This window comes from Anolis carolinensis, chromosome X (assembly GCF_035594765.1).
Source record: "Anolis carolinensis isolate JA03-04 chromosome X, rAnoCar3.1.pri, whole genome shotgun sequence".
Classification (NCBI taxonomy): Eukaryota; Metazoa; Chordata; class Lepidosauria; order Squamata; family Dactyloidae; genus Anolis; species Anolis carolinensis.
The window spans coordinates 3923293-3947398 of record NC_085847.1 but is presented as its reverse complement, the minus strand read 5'-3'; the positions used below and the strand labels follow the sequence as shown (position 1 = coordinate 3947398).

The 24106-nt window shown below is 42.9% G+C and overlaps 1 protein-coding gene across 14 annotated transcripts in view; it reads left to right on the top strand.

The window, feature by feature from the left end:
- The window catches only part of arvcf (ARVCF delta catenin family member), a 315018-nt gene that overhangs the window by 171485 nt on the left and 119427 nt on the right, over nucleotides 1–24106 (top strand). The gene's annotated exons all lie outside the window — the stretch shown is intronic.

The following is a 24106-nucleotide window of genomic DNA, read 5'->3' as shown; positions in this document are numbered from 1 at the left end:
CCCGTGGTGTTTGTTTTGTTGTCTGTGTCCCTGTTCAGAAGATCTCACCTCACTTTCTGTCCCTGTGATCATTGGATTTTGAAAAATTTAGCTTGTTGTGGAAACAAGGATTGATGAACATACTTCAGTTGAGACTCCTTTTCCCCATGATGATGAATTTCCCTTCCAAGGGGTAGATTTCTCTCACTTCCTGTTGTCTCACCCGTGTGAAGCTGTAATGTGTTCAGGGCTGGGGATTGTAGGAAAGAGATCAAACCACAATAAAGGTTAGTGTTTGCCTGTAGGAAAGGGGTGTCAGGAAAAGCATGGCTCAAACTCTGGGCAGGACTATTCTGCTGATAAATCCAAACTTGGGAAAGAAGGTTGCCTTTCAAGATGTTCATTGTGTGTGTTGTGTGGAGAAGGGGCTGATGGTCCTGTGAGGTGGTCCTGTAAGGAGCCTGGCATTTTTGCCATTCCTCCGCAAAGGAAACTATGGCTAGTGTTAATCAATTTTGCATGTAAATCCCTGTGCATCTAATCCCTCCGATAGGAGAAAACTGAGCAAAAATTTTGCATTTCAACAAAGGGTGTCTAAAATGATATGCAACATCTGCGTTCAGCATTTCAGAAAATGCTTACAAATGTCTTCCAGCGGGAAGCTGTTCTAATTCTCCTCTCCTTCCCTGTTCCGGGATGGTGTTTTTGTTGTTGTTGTTTAAAACACACACACAGAAACCTAGCAATTCCCCTTCTACAGATAATTACACCCCTTCCCCTTTCCATCCAAATATAATTGTTGACAGCTCACACAACAGAGAAGGTGATTAAGCTGCAATGTAAGAAGAGAAACAAATTTGAAGGTTTGGTTCCATTGGGCAGAAAGGTGGTTTTGGTTATAAAGGCTCCACTAACACTCCCTTGGGTTTTGCTGGGAAGGAACAGCTCTGAGCCTCAGTGGACTGGAGCAGATACTAGTCCATTTTCATATTTTAGTTATGAAAGAGATCGATGTGTTTGTCCCAGCATCAAATAGAAAGGCAAAAAGAGAGGATTGAAGCCTTTGAGACTATTGAATTTATTTTAGCATGAGCTATTGTGAATGTCAATCCACTCTTTGGAGCTGGAACTTTTGGAAATGTTGCAGAGGAATTATTTGGAGGAGAAAAACGCATGTTTAATGTCGCCCTTCTCCCTTTCTGTATAGGAGATGGGAAACACTATTTCTGTAGAATAATTCCTCTATGGCAGTGGTTCTCAACTTTTGTTGCTCCAGGTGTTTTGCACTTCAACCCATCCAAATCCCATCCATCTTACCAGTAGTTAGGAACTGTGAGAGCTGAAGTCCAAAACATCTGGAGGTCCAAATGTTGGGAGCCACTGCTCTATGGCATATGAGGAGCATTTGTTTTCTCATGTGATGAGGAGATAATTGCTGCAATTATTTGTCCTCACCTGAGAGGACTAAATAGGGATTTACACCCCGAAGTATCACATTCCTTCATGGCTGGCAGGATGACAAATGAGCTGACAACTTTTGAAGCCCAAGTCTTGGCAGGGCCGAGAGATGGAGCCAGGAGAGAGAAAATGGCAGATTCAGAGCAGAGCAGCCAAGCAAAACCCAGGGGATGATGAGCTGAGAGTGGCAGAATATGACGTCTGTCACCTCTTTCCGGCTACAGCATATTTACCTGAAGTGGCATCCCTTGCTTGATATACGGGCAGCCAGCTGCTCCCTTTCCCTCTCTTTCTCCTTCTCTTTTGGGTTCCAGTGCTTCACGTGGGATATTGGGGAGAGGTGAGGAGAGCTTGTTTTTATTCTATTAAAGATGCAACCACAGAGAATAAAAGGGCGGAAAGCAAGAGATAGCAACTACATTTCCCTTCCTGGTTTTCAAAGCAATAAGAGGAGGCCCAATAGACCAACTTTGCATAAGAATAGAGGTCACAAGGCATTTTGTCCTTTCCCCTGCACTGTTTTTCTGAACTTGAAGTGTGCCCTCAAGAGATTTGTTTTGCCTTCCTTTGAGCCTGAGGGGAAGAGACTTGATCTCTGCTCTTCTGAGTCCTAGTCCAGCATCACATTTGCTCTCTATACCACACCTCAGTTGAGAATGGCCAAATTCCCACAATGGCATTTGCCCTTATACATAACTCATACAGCCACTACATAGATTCAATCTTTTTCCCACTGCCACTTTTAAGAGAAGGGAAAAATATGGCCTCACGAATTTCCCTGCATCTTACTTAATGTTGTAGCTACTAGTAATGATATCCCTCCGGTCCTAGAGCTGGCATGTCTTTGTATATCCATTGCTGGGGTGCCAAGCAAGCAGGTTCTATTGTGCTCACATCTGGCCTGAAGGCTTCTTCTCAGTAGGTAACTAACCAATGTGGAAATGCTTGATCTACATTGGCTTTTGGTTGGATCTAGCATGGCTATTCTTAACTTCTTATGCCAGGGATGAGAATCATGCTTTCTGCCTGATGATGTTGGACTACAGCTCCCAGCACTATTGACTATGTTGGTTTTAACCTAGTGTTCATGTGGCCCACCCTTGGTTTTATTGTTCTTTTGATTTTGCTTAATGTAGTGTATATTATCTTTTATTGTATTGTTTAATGTGTTATGATTTGTTGTTTTATTTATATTCTGTGATATTGTATTGTTTTGGGCATGGCCCCATGTAAGCCGCCCCGAGTCCCCGTTGGGGAGATGGTGGCGGGGTATAAATAAAGATTATTATTATTATTATTATTATTATTATTATTATTATTATTATTATTATTATTACGTTTGATACCATTTTTGGTCCAGCAGTATCTGGAAGGACACATGATTCCCATCCTAGCTTGATACTGTGTTTCATCATCTTTCAGATCTTGCAAAACATTCACTCTGGGCTTCTTTACATGTTTAGATCACAGGTCTTTGCATCCTATCCAGATCTGTCTATAACCAATTTCCAAAATAATAAACACAGTTTCAGAGTAGATATGGCCGTTTAAATATGCTACTACTTCCAGATGTATTATTACTGAAGGTCCAGTTTGTCAGCGGCACTTTGATAAGCATTAAACATATTTCTTTTCACTTAAAAGGAAGTGGATTATATTGCAGAGAGAAATTCCATAATGTAAACTCACATCCAGGAGTGAGATTATGCAATTTCCTCTTTGAAATGTGAAGTGTGACAGTGTCATAGCTTGGGGGTATTTTAATATTCAAGTCAGCATGTCGCAGCAAGCGATACTGAGCTGCGCTGGACTTAATCCTAACAAAAGTGTTCTCCATCCTACCCCCTTATGAATTATTCTTGGCCCCCCAAAATCTGATATCATCTCAATCTGTTGCATCCTTCAGGATAAATACCCCCCATGTATTTGGATTTTGGAATGGGAAGGTTGTATCTTTTGCTAAAGGTTGGCAGTGTAATTGGTTAGTGGCACAGCATCAGCATTCAAACAAATGTTGGAGCTGATCGTTCCTATGCTACAGTAGCATGTCCAGCAGAATGGGAAATCCTAATCCTAAAGAAGTGCAATAGAACTATGTCAACAAAAGTGCATTATATTATACAGTCTCCACAGAAGCATGCTACTTGGTTGCCCTGCTGTCTGCCTCTCGGTTGCCAGAGGAAGAGAAGGATGCTCGCCCTCACCCTCCCATTAATACAGTTGCTTGTATGGCATTTCTAGTCACCTGTGGCTACCAGGCAAGTAGCTTCGATTCAGGGCTACTTGAAAGCTGTCATAAAGCATTGTTGATCATTTGCAGAGATCTTCTGCAGTCACTAGGCCAGTCACTTAGCTGTTTTCTGCTGTCATTGCTTTCCTTTTCCCATCCTATCAATCCTGGCATTAACCTTCTTTGTGCCTTTTGAAGGCAATGATCCGTGTCGTCTCAGGTGTTCAATAAAGTGCCATGCGTAAATTGTTCTGTGTAGTAAACCTGGAGGATTTAAAGCAAACATCATTGCTCTCTTACTTGTTTATGGAGAGAGGAACCTTTTCGAAAATTGTGTTTATTGGATATACAGACAGGACAGCTACATGTGTTTTCGGTTGTGAGGATTAATAATTGCACTGTTTTGAGAGACTTGTTTCTTGCCTTTCTCTTGTAATTGCACTGTTGTAACTGTGGAGCCTCTGGTGGCCTAGGGGATAAAGGCCTCGTGACTTGAAGGTTGGGTTGCTGACCTGAAGGCTGCCAGGTTCGAATCCCACCCAGGGAGAGCGCGGATGAGCTCCCTCTATCAGCTCTAGCTCCATGCGGGGACATGAGAGAAGCCTCCCACAAGGATGGTAAAACATCAAAACATCTGGCCGTCCCCTGGGCAACGTCCTTGCAGACGGCCAATTCTCTTACTCCAAAAGCAACTTTGGTTGCTCCTGACACGAAAAACAAACAAACTGTTGTAACTGCTGCTGCGAGAGAGTTATTTTCATTCAGCTTTTCAGCCGCTCATGAGGAAGGGTGCAAAGTATTATCATACCAATTATTAGAGCAATTAGATCCTAGTAAGTACTGCTGCCTCTAAACGCACCGCTCTGTAACTTATTATTTTAATTGTTGTTCCCATCACGAGGTCTACAACCAAATCTTGCAGCCGGGAGTACTTTAGTTCTGGGTTCCATCCAGCTGTGAATGTTGTCAGGACACTCCTTTCCATCTCTTTCACCCATGGGACATTACGAAGCTCTTTGAGGGATGCATGTTCTTACTGGGGTTGCTGAGTGTACACTTATGTTTAACCTTGACTGTGCCACAGACCAACCATTCAACATGCTGGGCAGCTTATTTGCTCAGGTGTAGCTGGTTTTGAAATAACGAGACAAGGTTGGTAGGTATCCCGTGGCGCACTTGCTGGTGGGTGACGGCGGCCCCCTGTCCCTCCGACGTCTCTTGTCGGCTTATCCCAGGCTCCAGCTGCTGCACTGTGACAGGCGATTAGGTGGCTCCGCACCCGTCATCAGCAAGCAGTGTTTGAACGGCTAATGAAGCGCATCACTCAGGTGAAGGCGCTCTCTGCAAACGCTCCCCCCGCTCCCCAAATGGAAGTGGAAGAGTCAGGAAAGAAGGAAGCCTCCTGGGAGCCAAACTTGGAGAATCACCAACCAAACATTGGCGAAGCCTCTGGGAATTGCCTTGCCTTGCCTCTTATTAGCGCCTTCCACATTTTGCATTTATGCAGACTTGGTTCGGGCACCATTCTTTATATGCCTGCTTCAAAGTCATCCACTGAGATCTTTATGAAGCATGGGTAAATGGGTACAGGGCTGCAGGCTTAGGCTCCTAGAGCCCCCACCCCCTCTTTGTGTTGTTTTGATAAAAGCAGACTATAAGGAAGGTTGACGTGGAGGAAGAATTTTAATTGTAGCTTTTAAATGACTTCTCTGTCATTAGTTTCCATGAATTTCTGTATTTCTCAGTTACCATAGGTGGAACACCTATCATCAGCACTCTTCCCTTTACCTCTCCATTAAAGCATATGTTATAGAACAGAAAATGCTGTCTACTGTGCTAGTAATTTTTGTGTATGGGCTTCTGAAGCTATTTGGATTACTTACCTCTTTTCTTTTATGGCCAAGGGCTTACTTCTTGTATTTGTCCTTAATGTGCAGCAAAGGGCATGTAGTAGAATCTGAGAAGTGTCTGATACCGAAATCGTGCATATCTAAGCTGTTTTTGGCACAGGAATAGTTAACTGAAAGAAATTTCCCATAGTGTCCAGCAGCAGCTCCATACTGGCCACTGGAAACCTGAGACTAGACTAATGCTCAAAGAGGAGTTCCTGGTCATGATGTTAGCCCTGCTGTCTTTCACTCGTCCAGCATCTGAGATGGAACTATTCACTCCAGGAATGGCTACATTGACTTGCAGCAGCTCCCTAGTTTCTGCTTTCTTCACTTTTTGTGGTGATGCCAGGAATCAAACTGTGTGCCTTTTGCATGCCACACTGGCTTGAGAGCCACTCTCTATGTGTATACCATTCGGTGGAGGAATTGATATGAGTAGGAGTTTGGTCCACTGGGATGGCCAGTTCACCCTTGCCAAGGCTGTCTTTGCACAGGATGTGAGAGGTAAATCATTTTTTGCTTGGATGGAATGATTGCATTATTTTAAATTAAACATGCACTGAAGAAAAGAATTATGATTAGCATGGAAGATTTTGACTTGGAAATGTGAATTTAAGCCACTTCTTAGCTCTCCTAAATTTCTGGTGAGCCATGACCCGCTGCGCTTCCCTCAGCAGGGGAGATTGTTTCAAGCACATTACATAATAAATGCATTTATTTTGGGAGCTCTTCAACCTGATCGCCTGCAGCAAAAAGCCCTCTTTAAAAGATCACAGGCGGAAGGAGCATCTGATATGATGATCCATTTAGAAAAGTTTCTTTCCCTTCCAAAGTGTTATTTCTTTGCTTCTTTACTACTATCAGAATGCAGAGGGGCTTCTAAAACTAGTTGAAGGAGGAAAAGTCACCGCAGAAGACTTTAAGCCTGGAAGCAATATGTATTTTTAATAGGAGAGAAGCCAGGAGAAATGTGGTGCAGATTATAATAATGGTCTGAAGAATCATTAAAAAAAACTTGGATGGACCATGGAGGAGATCCCATAGCTTTGTGTAAGAGAACACACCATTATGTAGTTCAGAAATATATGGTTCACTTTATGAAAGAATAGCAAAGGAGTGAACAGAGTAAAGCCTACAGTATAAAGGCAACTAAATCACTACTTAATGAGCCAGAAAATAACAAGGCTGGCTTCAGTGGAAGTCTGTGAAGTAAATAAATACATTTTAAGCAACCACATAAAACACAATAGAGTAGATGTGAATTCGACAGGGCAGGCACTTTCACGCTCAAGGCTCCATTTTGATGGCTATAATGGGACTTCCAGGCCATGCAGTACTGCCAAAAGTGCCTCTTGGGAGAATGACGGTGACTGGGCATGGATATGTAAAGGGCAAGATGATTCTGGAGGAAATCTAGTTCAAAGGTGTTTATAGCTTTTTGTTCTAATAGCGAGGTCTTTAATGTCTGCCATGGATCCTAATTGCAGGAAAATAGATTCTACCTAAACACTAGGAAGAACGGTTTAACAGTGGGCTGTACTACCAGAGAGTCCAGTGGCGTCTTTAAAGCAGAGCCTGGGTGGCCGTCTGTCAAGAGAGCTTTGATTGTGTGCTCCTGCATGGCAGAAGGGGGTTGGACTGGATGTCCCTTGTGATTTCTTCCAACACTATGATTCTCTGTGTGTATAAAAGTCTCAGCTTCAATCCCCAAGAGCTTCAGTTGAAAAGAGATCTGGTAGCAAGTGAAGGGTACGTCATTTGTCTAAAACAGTGGTTCCCAACCTTTTTTGACCAGGGTCCACTTGACCGGGAACCACTTTGGCCAGGGACCACTCTCCAACATTAGTACCAAAAGGGTTATGAATCAGTTTTTGGTCAACTTTAGATTCGGTTTGGTTATTTGGAGTGCCGATTCAGAAAATTGCATTAGAAAGACCACATCAGCTCCAGTTTCTGATACAGAACATATGCCATCCAGTGGTCACCATCTGCTTGTCTGCAGAAAACACAGATATTTAATAATCTAGATCTGATCAGCTCTGCAGAAAGGAGCGGAAATGAAATGAAATAAATACAGAGGAAGGAGATTCGCTGACCGGATCTGTGGCCCACAGTTTGGGACCACTGGTCTAAAAGCTTATGACTGATGTTTTGGGAAGCATAGTTTCTGGACTACAATTTCCAGACATCTTGTAGACTTCTTGATTGTTCTAATCCGAAAAAGAAAATTTCCAAGCACTGATAAGAGAACCATGTTCAGTAAGAGAGAAGGCCTTTAAATGGACAAATACCTTGACTAAACTCCAGCATTTCTTTGCTAGTATTACAGCATCTTAGTGTCCAGGGAGGGAACTTTGTGCAAAGAAGGCAAAGATGGCAACTTGAGAGTGAACATAAAAGGACCTTCAGTAGCTCATACCCAAGGCTTCTCTAGGCCAGTAGACTTTCTGCACACACTAGCCATCCAGATGTCATAAGCAGGGCGTGAAATCACTGGCTCTCACTTGCCATTGCTCCTTAGCAGCTGGTGTTTAGAGCCGTGCCTTTTCTTCCTTGACCCAGTGGATATCTAGCCACTGATAGACATCTCCTCCATGAATTATTTATCTAATCCTCCTTCAAATCCCCTGTAGCCATCTAAGCCAGAGGCGGCATGTTCCATGCAGTAATTACACGCTGTGTGAAGAAGTTCTTCTTTCCGTCTGCCCTGAATGTCTGCCAATCAGTTTCGTTCTAATCAAGTAATACAAGAAGAGCAGCAAAGCATCTATTGTGTCTGCAGGCCGGATAATCCTATAACCCTTTATAAGAAGGTTGCAGGCCCTCGCTTAGCCCTTCCTTGCCCATGCTTTCCTGCAAACATATACCTCTCCCTTGATACTAAGAGCTACATCCTCTTCATTCCTTTCTCCCACTAATGCCTTCATTTGCCCAGACCTTCTTGGCCTTTAGGCTGGATTTATAAATGTCCCTTCCAAATTGCCTGGCATCCATGTGTTGGTGAAGGCATTTAGAAATGGCATGGACCTCTTTGTTTATCCATGTCAAGCTTCCGGCTCCTATAACTCCCATTTGCATAAGATTAAATCTGCTTCACTAGCGGTTCAAAGAGACACACTCCATCAGTTTTCCAATGTAGATTTAAATGAGATCTCTTCTAGCTGTATTTGCTTGTGCTGGTTTTACTGTTGCATATTAGAAAGTGAAAGGCCTGAGAAGAAGAGATGGAGCCAGATTGTTAAGAAATGATGGTTTGTGGCATACTTGCCAGCATTTTATAAATGAATATAGGAGCATAACACAGAATAATGACCAAGTCTCCCCCTCCCTACCCCATCCTCCTCTGTTTTTGTACTTTGCTGGAGGCTTGACTGCCTCCTGGGTGCACTATTCATTTATTCTACAAGTATCTGTCTTTTACTAACTTGAAAGCAGTGAGAGCATGTTACCTGAGGGCATGTTATGTCAATATTTGCCCTGCAATAGGTTTTTTTTGTGCAGTTCAAAATATAGCTTCAGACTGCAATGTTTGAATTGGCAGGTTGGACATTACATGGCACATTGGTGTTCCTGTAGAAATATTCTGCCATCCCCCACATCTCCGTGTCTTGAAAAATCCTGAGTGTGTTGTAATTCCAACTGTGGTGACTAGTAACATGCTCTTAAAAATGAACAGGACACCCTTCAGAAGTGGCAACAGAGACAAAATTGTGGTCAAGTGCTGAAAAGGAGGGATTGGCCCTTAATAACGTGGAACCTCCTGACTATGTGTAACGGTTGCCTCTCATATCCGTTGATCTTGAGGCATTTACTGAACAGCTTGTCCTGCTGAATGAATCTACCCTGTTCTGCTGCGTGTTAAGATACAAGAGCCCTGTTTTATGCAGTCCTCTTGATCAAGCCTGGGCACGTATCCACCTTAGCAGTGGTCAAACATCTGCTTCTTGGCCGGAACAGCTTGCTTTTGACAGTGTGTTATTACAGCAGTAAAACGGTAGCAAACACTTGGATTGTTATATGCTTATTTAGCAGCGGAATCATCTTTCGCCTTGGTATGATAACAGTAAAATATATATGAATGGATCAAAATTAGAGGGAGAGGTGAGCTGTAGTCCTTGTTTATGGGCATGGCTGAGGTTCAAACACTGGCTGCCAGCTCAACCTCAGATCTGCTTCAGAATGTGTCATCAACAAGCTATAAAGAAGGTACTACCAAGGCTAAATCCAGAAGCAGCCTCATGTATGCACATTTGTCCTACATGTTGGGTCATTTTCTAGTTTATGCATCTTTGCCAACAAGTTTGGCTATTGGCTCCTTTTGGTGGGAAAGGCAATTAAACCTTTCTGTTTATTTTGGGACTTTGGTGGCTTGACTCCTGGCTCCTAGTCCTTGGCACTCCTTCAGTAGCTGCCTGCTGCTTGGCTATGATAGTGCAGACTTCTGTGGTCTGCTTTTCACTGTTTAGAACATGGCAGCATGAAGAGCACATGCTTTCTTTTCATAGAAACATAGAGTTGGAAAGGGACCCATGGGCCATCTGTCCAACCCCCGTCTCAGTCTGGGATCTCCAGCTACAGCATTCCCAGCAAGTTGCTTTCTAGCCTCTTTTTCAAGATGTCTAGAGAAGGAGACCCCACCACCTCTCTGGGCACTTGATTCCATTGCTGTACAGTTATAACTGTTAAGAAGTTCTGTCTAATGCACATGTGTCAAACTTAAGGCTGAATCTGTCCCACCATGTCATTTTATGTGACCCTCCAGACGTTGGACTTCCACTTCTGTATTCCTTATCATTTGATGTTATCATGCCTAGAGCTGATGGGAGTTGCTGGTTTGAATCCAACCTGGGGAGAGTGCAGATGAGCTCCCTCTGACAGCTCCAGCTCCATGCAGGGACATGAGAGAAGCCTCCCACAAGGATGGCAAAACATCAAACACCTGGGCATCCCCTGGGCAATGTCCTTGCAGACATCCAATTCTCTCATACCAGAAGCGACTTGTAATTTGTCAAGTTGCTCCTAATACGAAAAAAATAAGGAGGGGGGGGGGTTGGATTTAGAGACAAGGCTTATGGATAGAATGTCTTACTTTGAAAGGCCCTCTAACCTTTCCTCAACCTCAGAACCACAAGGACTGTTGGGTTGCCATTCCTGTTATCCATTTTCTGATTTTGTTTTTAGCTGTTCCTTCATGAAATCCTACCTTTGCTTGGTGTATTTATTCTTGGTTAGCTGTAGCCCTGGAATTATGCCTAGTATTTCCCTGAGCCTGATAAAACCAGCTTTCCTGAAACCCAAGATTCATGTTTTCTCTTCATGGGTGAGATTTCAGTGTGTTTGTACATTTTCCCATTTCTGGTTCACATTTGGAGACTTTTCCCCCCCCCCTCTCTGTAAGATTCCATAAAGGGTTTTTTGGGGGTTTTTTTGCACAAAAGCACTGGTGATCAGTCATTTTATCTATACACCTTGATGTCTCAAGGCACCCTTTCCTAGTGATGTTGAGACATTTTTGCAAATACTCCTTACATTCCTCAAGAGAAGAAAATCAGGTTAGATCCTGGAAGTCTTCCCTGTTCTGTCTGCAAAAGCAGGTACTCTGCCATCAAGCTGCAGCTCTTCTGCAAAATCACACTTTGGAAATGGGTCATGTGCTCACGAATGTGAGGAATAGGAGGAGGGAATTCATTATTATGTTTTTAATTCTATTTTTAAATAATGGCAGCCCTGGATGAGAGCAAGATTGCTGTGGATAGAAAAATATTCTTCCCCTTTTCTCCTGCTGTTGTTGTTCTTCGTCCTTGTGCCCTGTTGTTTCTTCAGTTGGATACCCAGACTGACAGAACAAACATTCAAAACATTTGAACTTGAAGTACGGTTCTGCAGCAGCAAACGCCTAGTTCAAATATTTAGATGAGATCCCAGATGCACAGGTGGCAAATAAACCCCGCTAGCGCTTTATATTTTTAATGTGTAAGTACATTTCCAGGGAGCAAATGGCAGAGGTGGCGGTGGAGGTTACCTCCAGTCAGTCAACAGTTCTCTGTGCTCCTTGGCTGGCCTGACGCAGCACGATCGATGAAGGAAAGCTCCCCTGTCAGGAAATGAAAGGAGCTCCGGAGGCTGCCAGCTGAGGTTATGAATGTTGGATGATTCCAAAGGCCTCCCCTGAATGAGACTGAGAGCCTCGGAAGTGATGTCACCGTGCCTGCCTTTGCCAGCAGTGGCAGCCTGCAGAGAGACTTCTCTTGGATGCACAAGGCTGCAGCAACGTACAACAAGGAACAGCAACAGTCTGCAGTAGGAAATGCCCCGGGTCAGGGCTGCCGACAGCTTGCTCTTTTGCATGGCCAGCAGTCTCCTTTACTGGATTCCCTTCACTGCAAGCCTGTCCCCTAAGGGGATCGCCTTCGATCTGAGTGGTTTAGGGGGAAAGGGGATTCTGCTCTTGGTGTTTTCTTCACCAAAACCTTAAAACATTGTTTTTGCAAACCTTGTTTACTTCCACCCTTCTGGCCTCCCAAACCTACTGCAATGCTGCATTTGTGTGGATGTTAGTGCTGGGCCAAGTGTGGAAAAAGTGTCATACAGGTCTTAGGATTCCTCCCAGCAGCGTAGCCATTGGATGTGATGCTTGGGGGATTCTGGAAAGGAGCTTTCCAAGCTCTTGTGCTTGTCCGAACGTATCTCCTCCTATGAACCAGTAACATCACTAAGATCATCTGGAGAGGCCCTGCTCTCAGTCCCACCTGCTTCACAGGCACGGCTGGTGGGAAAGAGGGACAGGGCCTTCTCGGTGGTGGCTCCCCGGCTGTGGAACACCCTCCCTGGAAATATCCGACAGGTTCCTACCCTGCTGGGATTCAGAAGGGCTCTGAAAACATGGTTATGTGCCCAAGCTTTTAATGAGTAAATGACAAAGTTGACATGACCTGATTTAAGGATGAAGCATGAGGATCTCGGACGAATGGAATTAATTATATATACGTTTTTAAGGTTTTTATAATGTGTTTTAATAATGTTATTAATAGATCTGTTTATATTGTTTTGTTTTTATGATTGCATTTGGGGCATTAAATTTTGCCAATTTTTGTAAGCCGCCCTGAGTCCCCTCGGGTGAGAAGGGCGGGGTATAAATGTTGTAAATAAATAATAAAATAAATAGTTTCAGACAAATCATAGAATCATAGAGTAGTAGAGTTGGAAGAGACCTCATGGGCCATCCAGTCCAACCCCCTGCCAAGAAGCAGGAAATCGCATTCAAAGCACCCCTGACAGATGGCCATCCAGCCTCTGCTTAAAAGCCTCCAAAGAAGGAGCCTGCACCACAGTCTGAGGCAGAGAGTTCCACTGCTGAACAGCTCTCACCGTGAGGAAATTCTTCCTGATGTTCAGGTGGAATCTCCTTTCTTGTAGTTTGAAGCCATTGTTCCGCGTCCTAGTCTGCAGGGCAGCAGAAAACAAGCTTGCTCCCTCCTCCCTATGACTTCCCTTCACGTATTTGTACATGGCTATCATGTCTCCTCTCAGCCTTCTCTTCTGCAGGCTAAACATGCCTAGTTCTTTAAGCCACTCCTCATAGGGCTTGTTCTCCAGACCCTTGATCTTTTTAGTTGCCCTAAAAATGCTCCCTTCACACTTTGGATTTTGCAAGTTATGTCAAATTATCTGGGGTTTGAGCTATAATATGGTGGTATGTTCTGGTGCCGGGAAGGGGGGGGGGGGGTCCATGGAAGTGGCAACATGGGTTGTTGCACCGGGTGACACCAACCCTAGTGAAGACACTGGGAACAGCCCAGGGCCTCAGGAAAGGGAAGCACTGTCCTCTGAGCCAGGAATCAAACCTGGAGTCTTTTGACCCCCCCCCCTTGCATTTTCTCCTCTACAGAGCAGTGTTCTTGCCCTCCCTTTTGAAGTGTCTATCTCCTGCGCTTTATTCCATTTCCATGCTGAATGTAATACATTAAAAGAATAGACAGCACCTGGGAGGAACTGTGGATTAATCACCATTTCACTTGTTTTCGGCACCGTCTCTCAGCAAGAAAGTAATTCTGATGAAGGGAGGATAATCAACCTGCTTCTGAATTCTGTTTTACAATATTTGACACTGCAGATCTGGAAAATGTTTTACTCCCTGTTCTTCAAAGTTAATTGCTTTTTAAAAAACCCTCCTCTGTAATCATCATACACCAGTGGATTATGAATCCCATTTTATGAATGACCATTTGAATTTCCCCGATGGCTTAGAATGGAGGCACCGTTCAATGCTTTTCAGCAACAGGGAGAAAAGAATATTTTAAACCCATTTGTGTTTTATTGCTGATGTGTGCCCAGCGTTGTTTCTCTAGAGCTGCAGTTGCAATATGTGAGCTCATTGGTATTTGTTTATCATATTTTCTGATGGGAGCCAAGATAACAAGGCAAACATTGGAATGCTAATAGGCCATTCTTCTTGTGGGCTCCCTTTCTGGCAATATTTGTGATTTTCTTTCCCTTGTATGCCTGAAGAACCCTGCTGCCCTTGTGCAATGTAGGCGACACTGATTCTGAATTAAAAGTCAGGGAGAGAAATCTCCACAAGGGATATTGAAACCACATGCCAAATTATTGTAACCTTTGGCTGGGCTTTTGACTTAAGGGGAAGGGAAAGTGAGACACACATACCCTGTGGGTCTTCTTTGACCTTCATACTGGAATAATGAGCCCACTATTTTGACCCCATTAACCAGAATAGATTGTGGCTAGATTCTTTGGAACCCTGATAGTGCAGTGATCAAATCAGAGCTTGGAAGATATTCTTCTTTGAGACTATGGCTTTAGGAATAACCCAACTGGAATGGCTACTGGCAGGATTGATTCAAGGAGTTGGAGACAGTAATGTTTTCAAGCATTCAGCAGACCATGTTCCTTGGATGCAGAAGATGTCAGATTTCATCTTCTCAAAGTGGGGCTAGGGAAGACTCCTGATGGGAGACCTGGAGGAATCTGTAAGTTAAAACAAACAACTATTCTTGGACGGAAGGTGGCCTTTTTATGTTGTTTATTACCATCAAGTTTTTGACTTACTATGGTGACCCTATGAATTGGAGACATCTTGGTCACCCTACCTTCAAGTCTGGTAGGATTTCTGTGTCAAAATTGGCAAAGAAGTTGGTCCACTGATGTTCAAAAGTCATCAAATCCTCATAGAGAAAACTTTCCAAGGAGACAGGATCCATGGTTTTCTTAACTTGAGTCTATAAGTCTGGAATGTGGTCTTTCTTCCTCCTGCTATCCACTTCACTGAGCATTAGGTTGTTATGGCTTTTATAGTTAGAGCTGCTTTGAGTCTCCTTTGGCAGGAGGAGGATGATGATGATGATGATGATGATGATGATGATGGCGATGTCTTGGTAAGGGTGTAAAATGTGGCTGCTTATAAATTTTGTAAACATGTACAAGGTAACCATGAAATAAAGAGGAAGCATATCGCCGACAAACACACACAAATCAAAAGTAGATATGAATGCAAATTCACATGCACAGATGTAAATTTAGAAAGAATGACTGTCCTTGGAATGGAAATACAATCCATTTTGGGTGGATTGTGACCAGGAAATCTGTGGGACGGCTGCTCTGTGGGCTGTCCGGCTGCTGCTTGACTGTTGGTAGCAATTTCCAGGCTCCAGATCTTAGACATGGTCTTAGATATGGCAACCCTCAAAACAGAAGATACTCAGTACTGTCATCTGAGATAAAAGATGATCTTGCTCAATGTAAGACACATGGCCACCCTACTAAGACCTGGAGAGCTAAAGGGATGTCAATTCATATCTGAATGGCATCTATTTTGATGTGTTTTGAGCCTGTCTGGAAGAAGAGGCTCATAAATAGGACACTAACACTGAGAATCACTCTTTGTCACCTGTCCTTGCCTAACTTCTGATGGTGGGACACATGTCGGAAAGGTTACAAGGCATATCTTTCAAAACTCAACATATACTTTGTATAGGATCAAGTCACAACTTTCTTGCCACTCCAGACATGATTGTGATAAGACCCTTGAATCTGTTTGCTTCATGGTCATAAGCATGAACAGCGAATGAGCCAAAAATCTGGGGTTCAAATCCTAGTTTAGATGTGATTAAGCACCAGGGTCTCTTTCAGTCTCACCCACAAAATGGGGTTTTCAACATTGACTTGCTTTAAAGGGTTACTTTATATAAAGATAGCAAGATTCTTATATCTATGTTTATGTAATAATGGAAACTGCTGCATAAATGTGTAACAATTGTTCCTGTGATTAGATTATAGTTTTCCCAGACATTTCTGACACCTCTAGGCATCCGCGTGTCTTTTGTTACTGTAATTATTTTTATTCTTTCCAAGTTTTTATTTATTCAACATGTTTTATATACCAATTTTCAACAGAGCATTCTCAGAGCAGTTTCCACTTTTTAAAGAATCACCCACAGTTAAAACGTTCTATAATATCTTAGTCCTAAGATAGTTTTATTAGGTAATATAGCATTCTTTTGCTGCAACGATGTGTTCTTGTTTGTGCGAGATCTAAGTATGTAAAATCTGCATCTCTAATGTGTGCTATTTATAAAATGTTTTCTAGTTTGCATTTGCTGCTCATTTGTGCCCTCCGTCTTGGAGCTCTGTAGGGATAGAAATGATTAGATGCCCAGTGTTCACTGTTGAAATGATACATGAAGTCAGCAAAAAATAAAATAAAAACAAAAATCCTTTAATCCAGCCAACAGGCCAAGCAGGTTTAATACACTTGCACACAAACTGCTGCACTCTGCAAAATCTTATTCATAAACACAGAATATAAATTGCATATGCATGCAAGTTATGAAGTGCCTTGCACGATCCAAAGATTAGGAACCATGGTACTGGTTTGCGGAGAACAGGTTGGTCCAGTTGTTGTTTCTGCTGCTGAAGTTCTTCCAAGTGTCAGAGGGGAAGGAGTGCGAGATACTATATTTGGAATAAAAGACCTGTTAGAGCTTTTGCTCCAGTCACTGTGTAACAAGCAGAAAAGGAGTTTAAAAGAGGCTGATCCTTTTCTGCCTCAACCATCTCATCCCTAGTGGACAAGAGAGCAGCAAGAACAAGTACAGAAACTACTGTTTCTTCTCTGTGGTCCTTGCAAGTCCCAGAATCCTCCCAGCCTTGCTAACCAGAGACCATGGTGTCTGGGAGATTCTAGGCTCTACAGACCAGAAATCCAATGCATCTAAATTGGCATATAGAGAAGCATTGCGTGAATGCTGTGAGGAGTGACAGCAGTGTTGATTGAATATGTTGTCATCCATTGCCGTCAGTTGGAATGGAACAAAATAGCTCAGAATGAACACCATTTCCCCACGACACCCCATTAGCTCAACGGCTTTTTTTGCAAGAAGCTTGTCAGGGTACATATATCCATTTCATCACCTCTGCAACAGTTTTCATCAAGTGTGTGTTTGCTCTGTGAAAGGTTTTTTGCTCTCTGCTTTCCAGTTGGAAAGGTTGGATTGGAATAGGGGTCCATGAAGGAAGCAAACCTGGAGCAAATTCGGAGAGGTATAATTTCCACCAAAGCCAGTTGAGTGAAGGCTCGATGATGGATTCCTCGAGTCCCAAGCTCCTCATTACCTCCTTTGAGTTTTCTTCCTGTTTTCTTTTACTGTCTAATATGGAAAGAACATATTGAATGACCCAGAGTAGCTCTTTGAGCAGAGAATTTAGATTGGTTCCTTAGGCACATCCTTGTCTCTCTTCTTAACCTTATCTGTCAAACCTCTTCCCTCCCTTTATTCAAGGGCTGAAGGGAACGTCAAACACTGGAGAAGCAATGAAGTCCAGGGTGAACTATCAATGCCACCAGAGCTTTGTGATTGGGAGAAACAAAGGCCAAAGTAGGGGGAGGCTTAAATCAGAGTGGCCAACTTTCATTTCATGGCTGAATTTTCTACTTCTGTACATCTATGTATGGCTAGTCCTACCGACTTCAGTAGGCCTAGCTCCAACGTGGCATATAATTGCAGCTCAGATTGCCATGGTTTTAGTGGTAGAGAGGGAGAGATGGCTATCCAGCCTCTGCTTCAAAACCTTCAGAGAAGGAGACTCCAACACACTCCCAGGCAGCATATCCATTGCCAAATAGCTCATACAGTCAGGAAATTCTCTCCAATATTTGGTTGGAATCTCTTTTCCTGTAGTTCCTACTTATCTTCATTGCTTCCTGAAGGCATCTGGTTAGCCTCCATGGGAATCTGCATCTTGTCCTAGATCAGGCTGAGCATCTTGTGACTCTCCCGCAGTTGTCAGAATGTAATCCCTGCTGTCCCTTTGCTATTGGTTATGGGGAATGAAGTCTATCAAGAGAGGCAGTGAAGTGGTTAAGGTCATGGCCTAGAACTTGGAAGATCTGGGTTCAAGTCCCCTCGGAATCGCTAAACCCAAGGGTCGCCTTGGGCTGGTCCTTCCCTCTCTCAGCCTGACCTGATTCCCCGCGTTGTTATGACAGTAATGTGGAGAGGTAGGAAAAGGTGTGCACCTTGAGCAAATTGAAAGGTGTAACAAATAATGACAAGAACAACATCTGGATAGTCAGAAATGTACTAAATTGAGGTGGGTACCTGTGTGCTAGTCAGACTACCCCAGACCACCCCCCAAATGGGCTGCATCTCTTCACAGCAAACCCACAATGCCTCCATATTCCTCTGCCCTGCTGCCATTTGAGAGGGACTTTCGAGAAAAACAGAGATATGTGGGAGTAGTATTGGATTCTGGGGAACTTGTGGGAGTTAGTTTGGGAGTATTTTTACATGTTTTCATGCTCGTAGGATATTTTGTGCCATTTAAAAAATTGGTGGAAGATTTGGGGAAATTAGTAGGGGCTCAAAAGTGGAGTCCGGGGAATATGAACAACGATTTGCCCACCCCTGTACTTCAATGAGTTTTGGCTTATTCGGTAAGACTTTTCTTATACGTAGTAAAGGGGTGTGTGTGTGTGTATCTAGAATCGATAATATGACAACTTTTAAATGTATGGTTTCCAAATGTTGAAAATGTTCAGAACGTCCTTGGCCTTAGAGAGCAGAACATGCTCACATCAGGTTAATTTTAATTTCTAAACAAGACCAGAGAGGATAAGGCATATCGAACAAAGGAAAGAATTTGCAAATGACGACTCTGTAGGTTAAAAAAAACCCCAAACCCCCAACTGCATGTCTGTTTGCGGGTATGATGTAAGCAGCAGGTGGAGAGAGGTGGAAAAATCCCTGTTAGGTGCGGAGAATCTTTCCTAATCCCAACCGGCCCCTTGTAGCTTCTTTTGCTTAATGCATTTCGAAGCTGCTTTGGAAAACTCCAGGGTTTTTAAAATGTGTTTCTCGAGTTCAGTGGCTCACAGGTAAGAAAGATTTTGCTCAATGTTTGCAGTGTGTTTATTTGTGAATCTGTGGTTAATTCAGGGGCATTTTCTTAAGAGAAGCGAAGAACAGTGCATGAGGCTTGAGTCCTTATTGCAAGAATGTCAGGAGGAAAGGAGCCATTTTCTCCTTCGAACCAACTCTGCATTCTCAATTGTCATCTGTTTATATTCTTTCTAAATTCCGGTCATGGATGTGGGGAATTATGTCATTGTCTCTTTTTGTTTGTTTGAAATTGTGTATCTTGTGTTTTTTTTATCTTACAAGAAGAAATGTAAGTTCTAAAAGGATGATCCCAGTTACAGATTCTTATCTCATGTTTAACTGGGACAGAATGAACTATTCAATGGTATAACTTGGGTTGTGTATACTGTATATACTTGTGTATAAGTCAACCTCGCGTAAATTGAGGGCAGGTCTGGGATCAACATTATGGATTTTGATATAACCCTTGGGTAAGTCGAAGGGGGGAGAGCACTAATGCTGCCTTGGGAGACCAGTCATAGCTACTGCTTTTTTCCTGCCCAAGCATCCAGAAAAGCCAGAAGCAGTGTCATGGTAGAGAAATTCTAGGAGTTGCTTCATCTTTTAGGTTCTCCTTGGATGAACTAAGCTGTCATTTGCACTACTCTACTTGGAGATGGTTCCTTTTTTATCAGAGTTAAGGTATAATCCTTACATTGACCCATGGATAAGTCAACCCAAGTTTTTAAAATCATTTCTTTCACTGACATTTCTAGACTTCTACATGGGTATATATAGTAGTAAAAGAGCCATCTCTGCTGTCACTGATGCCAGGATGATGGTGGATTTGAGGAATGCTTGGCATAGTGACCTCCATAGTCTCTCTCCAGTTGGATAGCTTTGAAGCTCCATTTAAAATTCACGGTGTGCAAGATTGATTCCAGAAACTATTGGGAGGCATTGACTCTGCAAATTAATAAATAGGGAAGGAAGAACCAAGGCCTAATGATCAACTTTGGAATCACTTCCAATAGCCTAAATAATGTTGAATTGTTGTGTGACTTGTCTAAGGTCATCCCATGAATTTTTATGGCCTCCAAAGCTGTAGTCCCAATGCTCCAAGCACAATGGGACACTGGCTCTCAGCTTCTTGCTTCTGGCAAAGATATCCATGAGTCCTGCAAAATCCAAACAGACAGTGAAACATCAATAAACACTCCGAATGGAAGGGCGCCCTGTCCTTTGAGCCCAAAAGTAACAGTTTTGAAATTTTACTTCTCAGAATATAACTTGCAGAATCCCTGACTGGTAATGTTCCAAGCTGTGCTCAAAGAAATATTATCCTAGAAAGAGAAGCCTTTTTTAGTTCTGCAATCCTGGGAATGCCAGGGCTTGCCCTCTGCCCCCTTGCCCTCCCAACAGGCAATGGCTATGTTCAGAAGGCTTGTTTGTCACTCATTATTACTGAGCTAAGCATTGCTTGTGAAAAATGTTGTGATCCACATGGAAAGCAAACAGACTGTGTGGGTGTTATTTGTGATGAAGCACAGTCATTTTGCACCATGCTTGACAAGGGGAACACTCACCTCCTAAGTGAAATGAGGGGCTGTTGGAGCCCCAAGAGATATATCTTTTATCCAAACAATAAATTGCCATTTCTGATCTTCAGCAGAGGCTTGTGTGACAGGCAAAGAGGAGACATTAGCCTTCCTGTCATGGAGAGAGTAGGGGAGCTCTGAGGCGTATGACATTTATTTCCTCTTCCTCCTCCTCCAAATTATTTTCATTATCCTTTAATGGGGGCAAAATGTGTGTTTATTTTTACTCCTTCTCTTTTTCCAAAGCAACCTTGGGAGAGACAATGAGGTTGATATGCGAGGCCTCCATATTTCTCTCTCTGCTGCCCTTTTAATTCGTCAAAAGGTATTTACAGTCTTTTGCAGCCCTACCGGTTCTGTGTGGAAAAAGTTCAGCGGGTCAGCGGCATCCATCATTCCAGTCAATCAGAAATAGTTTGAAGGCCAATTGCCTGCTCTTCCATTAAGGGAGACATGCCAGATTGTTAAAATGGCATAAAAGCCCTCTTTGTCGACTCGGCGAGACAGTGTCGATTTCTGCTTTTTTATGGGAAGTTACCGCCTGGCTAAGCACAGCCCTTGTGTCTCTCCCCAAACACCACGGAGGAAGATTGTTTTGGTCTCTCTTTCACTGTCTTTCTATTCTCCCTTTCTGTTCTATTCTCCCTCCTTCAAGGAAACAGAACAAGCCCATGGACAGAACTTTCTCTTGTGTTACAGTCGCTGTCCTGTGTACTCATAGATTAAGTGTGTTGTACTCCAGGGCAGGAAGCACCCCTGTACTTAACCACCACACTCCAGTCTAAGTTAAATCAGCAAAGCAGTTTATTGAAGATTATATAAAAAACAGTTCGGCAAAAATAGTAAAAACGTAAAATAGTTTTAAGCATAGGGGTTGGACTGGATGGCCCTTGTGGTCTCTTCCAACTCTAGGATTCTATGATTACTTTATTTGACAACAGTCATACGTCAGCCTCTAAGGAGATTTCTTGCAATAAAAGAAAAGAGTTGGTCCATAAAATATAACACCAATGTGGTGTCCTAGTTGAGATACTGGTGTTGCTTGCTCTTTTTTGGCCTGGCCTACCCCATAGGGTTCTTGTGTGGCTGAAAATGGGGAGGAGAGTCATGTGTGTGGCTTTGAATTCATTGGAAGAAAGGTAGAATCAAAAGGGACCCAGTTCAATAAAAATGTATGCTTTAATTCTCTTCATTAATAAAACGTGTGTACACGTGACTGGTCTGAAAAGTATTCATAAAGGTCATTAGCACAGGGTTGATTACTGAGGAAAGTGCAATGTGTTAGTTGACTCTTGTTCATTTTAACGTTTTTGTTCATGCTACCTGAACCAATCGTTTAACCCAAAAGGTCATTTTAATCACATTTCATCCAAAAAGTAACAGTTTCCTGTGTGTGTCATGGTGAGAGAGCAAATGGGGAAAAGTGATCATGTTTCTAAAGAAAATGAAGGGTTTGTTCTTTCTACTTTCTGGACTCTGGGGTCTCTGTTGGCTCTCTCAGGGCAAGAATCCAACAGTTACCCCCAAACCTGTGAGCAATAATGTTGCACCAGGATGTATGTCTTTGTGTGTGCTTTTTATCCAGGCAAGAAGATTGTGGCAGAAACTGGGAACTGGGAAAAGCCATCTCTCATACCAGAGCAGCTTCTGCTAGAGGTCAGCTTGCTCTCTCCTTGACAGACTCGATTGTCTGTTTGCCTGGAGAGCTTGAGAGGAGCCGCTTTGGTGAGACCTATTTTGGTCTCCAATTATCTGTATAGTCCCGACAGTTAACTAATTCAACTGTCACTGTTTGCCTCTGAAGCATTAGTTACCACGGCTTCTTGGAGGTGTGATGTTGGGAAACTGTGGTATGGATGCTTAGGGTATGCTTTCCTTTGGGACAGGGTTTTGTCCATAGTTAATCAGGTTTCTTGGTGTTTGTAAAATGTTGGTTTGTACTCTGTCAATGTGCTGGAGTTAGTGCACCTCCAAGTTTGATTCTAGGACTGTCATTTCAGTGAGGAACACAAACAGGAGTCCTCTTGGAAATGTTTCGGCTTTTTGTGTTGTCGAAGGCTTTTGTCCTTCTGTTGGCCCCATTTGGGCTCTCAGAGGGAGAGAACATGCAAGAAATGTTGAGTGCAAAAGAAGGGGGAACCAAGAAGCAAGAGATTCCTGGAATTCCACAGCTAAGCCTCAAAACCCTCAGATTTAAGGTTATGCTTTAAGGGGGGAAAGTCACGTTTTTTTTTTCTAAGCTGATATATGGACATTTTAGGGAAGCTTCTTTTCCATTTTTATTTCGCAGTTTGCTCAGGGTTTTTTTTATTTAAAGAATCATTATCTTTCCCCTAATTCCCCTTTTGTTTTGAATGGAACTCAGTAAAGTTTTAGCCTTTCAAAAAGGAAACCCGGAGGGAGTTCTTTGGTTTGTCTATGAAGCCCTAACCTTTCCCCTGCGATGAGAAGGAGGGAGGCACACACATCTTGGTTGAAATTATAATACCTTTTGGGAACTGGATCTTCGGTGTGGAGGCAAACTGGGGAGGAAATCCCAGCGGGCTGGAGGCTCTGAAGGAAGCCAGAACAAACAGAAGGGCTTCAATAGAATTGGCTCCTAGATTTCTGCCGGATCATCTGTGGCATATTTGTCAGTAGAGAAAGAATAGAGAAGAGAGAAATGGAACCTTCTGCAGGTTGAGGTGTGATAACTTGGGATTTTCTGGCATGTGTCTTTTCAGATAAAAATGTGTATGGATAGGCTTTTAGAGAAGGGAGCAGGTAGAACTCCTTTACATGATATTCTGAGCTTGGAGGAGAATGTGATCAATTAATTACAAGTTGAGCATCCTTTATCTGGAACTCTGAAATCCAAAATAGCATGAATTCCAACGTTGCCTCATGGGTGGCTGAGATAGTGATACCTTTGAGTTCTGTGTGTTCAACATAGACAAATTTTCTTTCAGGCGTAACATTAAAAATACTGTGAATAAAATGACCTTCAGGTTCTGTGTATAAGATGTCTGTGAAGCATAAATGAATGCTGTCTATGGGCCTGTTGGGGAAGCAGGAAGCAGCACTTAGCTCAGCCAGTTGTTAAACAGCCATCAGGCTGAGGCTAAGGACAAAATGGTGGTAGCCTAGCAGAGCAGAGCTGTTGGGATGAAAAATAAGAAACAATCAGGAAATCCAAGACATCATTTAATCTAAGGTGCACCCCATTTTTAAAGTTCCTTAAATGGAATAAAGTATGCCTTAGATTTGATGAAATATGGTATATACATAATTGTATATGCAGGTATTCCAGAATCTTAAACAATCTAGAATCCAAAATTCATCTGGTCTCTCAAACATTTCGGAGAAGGAAGACTCAACCTGCGCTTGATATGTCTAATTCACATGTATACCAAACCATGGTTTGTTGTGAGACGAATGGGTCTTGTGCCCCTATGTCCCTAGCTCCTCTTAACTGCAAGATTGCCCTACCTACCATTAGGCCAAGTGAGGAGACAACCCTGGGGCACAGATGTGGGAAACAGCTGCATGGAGTGAACAAGTGGGAGGACATTTTTGTTTGGGCTGGTATGGTGATGC